Raw genomic sequence first — 6,000 nt, forward strand, 5'->3', positions numbered from 1 at the left:
AACTGTGATTTGAGCTGGAAATTGGAATGGTGACATAGTTGCAAGGCTAAAGCACACAACTAAAGCGGAGGTATTCATCTAGCCTGGACACTGTATGCACTATTTACTTCCATTCTGCAGCTACTTGAAGAAACCAAGATATTTAGTTTTAAAAATGTGTCCGCTGCTCAGAGATGTTATTCATGAAGCATATTCAGCCTATTCACCATCAATGGAACACATGAGCACACAAAAGCAGAAATACAATCTGAGCTGCTCGTTTTAGTTTAATACACACAGTTAAGCTCACACACACTATTTGATCAGTGGTGGAAAGAGTACTCAGAGATTTATTTAAGTAAAGGTAGCAATACTACAGTGTAAAATACACTCATTATTAATGCAATAATGTCAATGCTGCACTTGGTAAACGTGGAGACAAATGTAAATGACTTGATTGACTGCTGGGTAGAATATCCTATAATAATATATCATGATTTATTAGTAGATTTATATTCTATATCTCCAAAGAAGCTTCAGTAACTAAAGCTGTAAAAGAAAAAATGTTGTGGACTGCAAAGTAAAAAAATGCCTACAAAACGTAGTAAAGAAAAGTTTAATGTAGCATAACGGGAAAATAATCAAGTGAAGTACAAGTACCTCAAAATTGTATCTAAGTATAGTACTTGAGTAAATGTACTTAATGACAATCCAACACTGTATTTCATGAATATAGGTTCACCTACTGAATACAAAAAAGAACAAAAGTGAAACCATAAAGCAGATTCAGGCAGTAGGCATATTCACACTTACAGTATTAGCCTACAGAACAGTACAGTGTACAGAGAAGAGATAACATCTGATCCTTTTACAACAAACACTATTATGCTCTTCTTGAGTTTATTTATGACATTGTAATCCTGCTAGTAATCACCATGTTTACAAATGTAACAAATTTGATTACGTCTTCTTTTATGAAGCTTGAAGGGAAGTTATTTTTTTGCATGCTGATTATGTTGTACCGTTACATGTAATCTGTTACTCCCAAAGCTTACCTGTGCCCTTCTCTTTTCACACAGTCAGACATTACTTGCTCTGGCATGCTTCGCTAATCAGCTGTGATTGTGGGTATTTGATGGTAAATCTGTACTTTCCATCCATGAAGCGTCTTCATAAATTCTCCCACACCACGCCGCTCCTCCGCTCCCTTCACTGGCTTCCAGTAACTGCTAGAATCCACTTCAAGACAATGGTACTTGCGTACCATGCTGCGAATGGATCTGGCCCTTCCTACATCCAGGACATGGTTAAACCGTACACCCCAGCACGTGCACTCCGCTCTGTGTCACAAACGAGCTGAGGACCAAAATGCAGAACACGGGAAACCAGGGATAGTCGGTAACCAGCTTTATTGAAGGCAATAGGCTGGTAGGAGACAAAACGGCAGATAGTAGACAAAGGGCTGGTCGGGGACAGGCGAGGGTTCCAAGAGAAAGCATGACGGGAGTCGCAGGTACAGAACGGGTCAGGAAGCAGGCGAGGCAGGCTGGTCAGGGACAGGCATGCTGCAAAGTACGATCTGGCACTGAGGTGAAAGTGAAGTGGGCCTAAATACTAATGGAGCTGATGGGTGTAACAGAGTGAGAGAGAGACAGGGTGTGACTACCAGGTGACTAAGGAATGTTAATGCAGAAAATAGGTGAGTGAGAAAGCAGACTGGGACACTCTGCATCAACCAAACGGCTCGCTGCACCCTCGCTGCGAAGGGGACCCAAGTTCCCATCAGCAAAAACACGTGGGTTTGCTATCCTGGCTCCAAAATGGTGGAATGAGCTCCCCATTGACATCAGGACAGCAGAAAGCTTACACCAACACACTCTCACTCCCTAATCGTCCAGGAGCGACGTTTGGTCAGTGTCCGTGGCGTCCAGTTGTGACGCTCCTAGGCTCCTTCAGCGTCATAAAGGGACGCAAATAGCTTTCAACTGATTGCAATGTATTCCCATCTGCGGCGGGATTTGACGCTCATGGAAGTACGGCATTCGTTTGTGTCGGCTGCCCTTAAAGGCAATGTGAGCGTCCATTCCCATTGGATAACGGAGAATTGTACACCCGGAAGTAAGTATTCCCCTTACTGTCGATTGGTTTTACAGTGATATCTGCACTACTCATCGACTAAAAAACACCAGATTATCCTTGTTAATTACACAACATTGATTGGTTTAAATTGTGTGCAATGCTTTTGTATTTTTCCCCTTCGATTCGGAGAAACAAATATTTTTTCGGAGTAAAGGATGGCAGAAGACACTACACTACCCAGAATCCCCAGCTATCGTTTGGACTACACCATGTGCTCTGTTTGACAAATAAAACGAAGTTTGGCCATGTTTTCTTTTTCTGCAGGGAGAAATTTGAAGATCACGTGACATAGACACCAGCCATTGGAATAAATGGTGTCAAACAGAGCACATGGTGTAGTCCAAACGATAGCTGGGGATTCTGGGTAGTGTAGTGTCTTCTGCCATCCTTTACTCAGAACAAATATTTGTTTCTCCGAATCGAAGGGGAAAAATACAAAAGCATTGCACACAATTTAAACCAATCAATGTTGTGTAATCAACAAGGATAATCTGGTGTTTTTTAGTCGATGAGTAGTGCAGATATCACTGTAAAATCAATCGACAGTAAGAGGAATACTTACTTCCGGGTGTACAATTCTCCGTTATCCAATGGGAATGGACGCTCACATTTCCTTTAAGGGCAGCCGACACAAACGAATGCCGTGCTTCCATGAGCGTCAAATCCCGACGCAGATGGGAATACATTGCAATCAGTTGAAAGCTATTTGCGTCCCTTTATGAAGCTGAAGGAGCCTAGGAGCGTCACAACTGCATGCCACGGACACTGACCAAACGTCGCTCCTGGACGCTTAGGGAGTGAGAGTGTGTTGCTTACACACCTTCCGGCACAGACTGAAAACTCATCTCTTTCGACTCCACTTCGAGCAATAGAACTATTAACAAAGCACTTATATACTAATAAAGCACTGGCTTATCTAAAGCCAGTTGAGTAGCACTTGCAATGTTTTTGCTCTATGAAGCCTGATGTACTTATATGATTCTGTTTTCTTCAAGTTTGTATTTTGTTGGTCGAACGCACTTATTGTAAGTCGCTTTGGATAAAAGTGTCAGCTAAATGCTATGTAATGTAATGTAATGTAATTTAACACACTCAGACTGCCTCATCATGTCCTCATCAGAAAGAAACATTTCAGGTGAATGGGAGAGAAAATATAAACTTCTAGACATCTCTTCAAACGTCATTGGTCGATCACTTTGATTAATATAATATTAAAAAATGTAATGTTAAATGTGCAAATGAGGCGTGAGTTTATTAAAATATGTTTTATTATGCATATGATTTACGTAATATAATATAAACGTTGGGAAAAGAAGCTTCACAAGTCTTGTTTGATTTTGTTGACATCGAGTTAAACGTTTTTTGCAAAGGGCCTTTTGAAGATCTAAAGTAAAATACCAAAATGTCATATTTTTAGGAAAAGAGAAAATATGTATTGTGGGGAATTTTAAGCAATGATATACATTTCTTAAAATAAATAATTTAATATGAAAAATATAAATGTTCTCATTGTAACTTATTTGGGACAATTTTAAATAGTCAAACCAAACAAACAACCTGTCAGGACCTCGACATAAACTGATGGACCCAAATGCACGACCCAGAGACAAAGTCTTAAATGTAAAAAAAGTATCTTTAATTTCAAAGATCAGGAAATTCCTTTTAACAGAGTAGGTACCGGAATTAACAAAAAGCGCTGATGGAGGGGCCTACCCAGTCTCTGGACCTTAATCCCATAGAACATCTGTGGAGGGAGCTGAAGCTTCCAGAGGCCAAGCATCAGCCTCAACACCTGAAGGATTTGGAGAGGATCTTCAGAGAGGACTGGAGTGGACCAACATCCTTCCTGAGATGTTCACAAATCTGGAGACCAACTACAAGAAGCGTCTGACCTCTGTGCGTCCAACAAGGGTTTCTCCACCAAGTACAAGACATCTTCTGCAAGGGGATCAAATACATATTTCCCACAGTTAAATGCAAATCAAGTTTGATCTTTTATATAATGTCAATTTCTGGATTTTTTCATATTCTTACTCTTACTGTTTATATACAACTACCATTAAAATTACAAAATGTTAATTTAATTGTAAGTGGGTAAACTTACAAAATCTGCAGGGGACCAAATACTTATTTCCTCCACTGTATATCCTATTTACATGATTGCTGGAGGCTCTCACTATTTGTAAGACGGCTGCTTTGCTCTGCGGTGAAACGTAAACTTAACAGGATCTCTCCTCCTTGAATAATTAGGTGCCACTCTTCACACACACACACACACACACACACACACACACACACACACACACACACACACACACACACACACACACACACACACACACACACACACACACACACACACACACACACACACACACACACACACACACACACACACACACACACACACACACACACACACACACACACACACACACACACACACACACACACACACACACACACACTCCAAGCCACTGAGCGCTTTATTGTCCAACCACTTCCTTTAGATCATCCAGAGTAGAAAATAATTAAATAACTCTTCTTTCTTCTCCGTCCTCTCCCTCTACCCCTTTTATTTCTTCCTTTTTTCTCTTTTAACAATGTATTATTCTGCGTCCATCATCCATCCATTTCTGGCTCACCCCCCATTTCTCTCGCTGCTATTTATTCAGCCCATGACAAATGTAAACTTCTGCCTGATCAGCTGGAAGATTGAGTGCATTTGCACAAACACACAGCTGGGAGTAACATCTATTTGTTATTTTTGGTGTGTGACAAAGCCATGGATATCTGATTCATCTTTGTTGGGGTTTTCCCTTTCCTGTAGTTTGTGTTATATAAGTTTGTGTGCATGTAATGGTCTGCAAATGCTAACATCCCTGTGTTCTCTCCAGAGGGAGTCTCTCTTCCACACCCCCCCCCCCCCCCCTGCCTGAAACACCCCGATAGGATTCCTGTTTACTTTCTGAACATAGTGATACTACTTACACTCGTGCTCCTATTGGCTAGCGCTCCAACACATTGCACAATATAGGCTAAGGGGCAGGATATCTCTAATCGGTTGACCTATCACAACAGAGCCGACCAATCAGAGCGGACTGGGCTCTGGTTTCAGACAGAGGGTGAAAAGAGATGCTGCAGCACAGACAGTATGAGAAAAATAAAGAGCTTTTTGAACATTAAAGCATGGAGACATGTCACAGTAAAGGCACAAGATATACATATGAACCTGAAAATGAGCATGTAAGGCCCCCAAAACAACATAAAGGAGTCAAATATGGACACAATGATTACAGTTACAGACTGAAAAAAGAAGATAATCTACATTTAATTTCTTCAACACACAATTTAATTAAGGTTATTCAAATAAAGTGTACACGTTTGATCAACGCAATCCATTTACTGTAAATCAGATTAACCTTATAATTACTTTGCTTTTAAATCAATAGTTTGCATTAATTCAGCTTAAAGGTTCCACGTTTTCCAAATCAATTATTTGCTTATCCAAAGGAAAATGAAAAAGCATTTTAACACGGTGAGATTTTAGTTTCTTAAATGTGATTTAAATACATTCTTCACCAAAAAATGTGTATTCAAATAGAAGGTCTCACTTTGAGGTCCCAAACAGTGTTTCAGACCAACACATGACATTAAATTATGAGGTTGAACTGTATCACCTATAGTCTTACATCCATCCATCAACCAGCTCTGACTGGGGGATCCCAAGGCGCTCCTCCCAGGCCAGCGAAGAGATATAATCCCTCCACCTGGTCCTAGTTCTACCCCTTGGTCTCTTCCCAGCTGGACGTGCCTGGAACACCTCCCTAGGTCTTACATTAAACGTTGAAATCGCCTTTGTTGTTCCTGTATTGCATTTAC

Source organism: Pseudochaenichthys georgianus, chromosome 7 (assembly GCF_902827115.2).
Source record: "Pseudochaenichthys georgianus chromosome 7, fPseGeo1.2, whole genome shotgun sequence".
In the NCBI taxonomy this organism is placed as follows: domain Eukaryota; kingdom Metazoa; phylum Chordata; class Actinopteri; order Perciformes; family Channichthyidae; genus Pseudochaenichthys; species Pseudochaenichthys georgianus.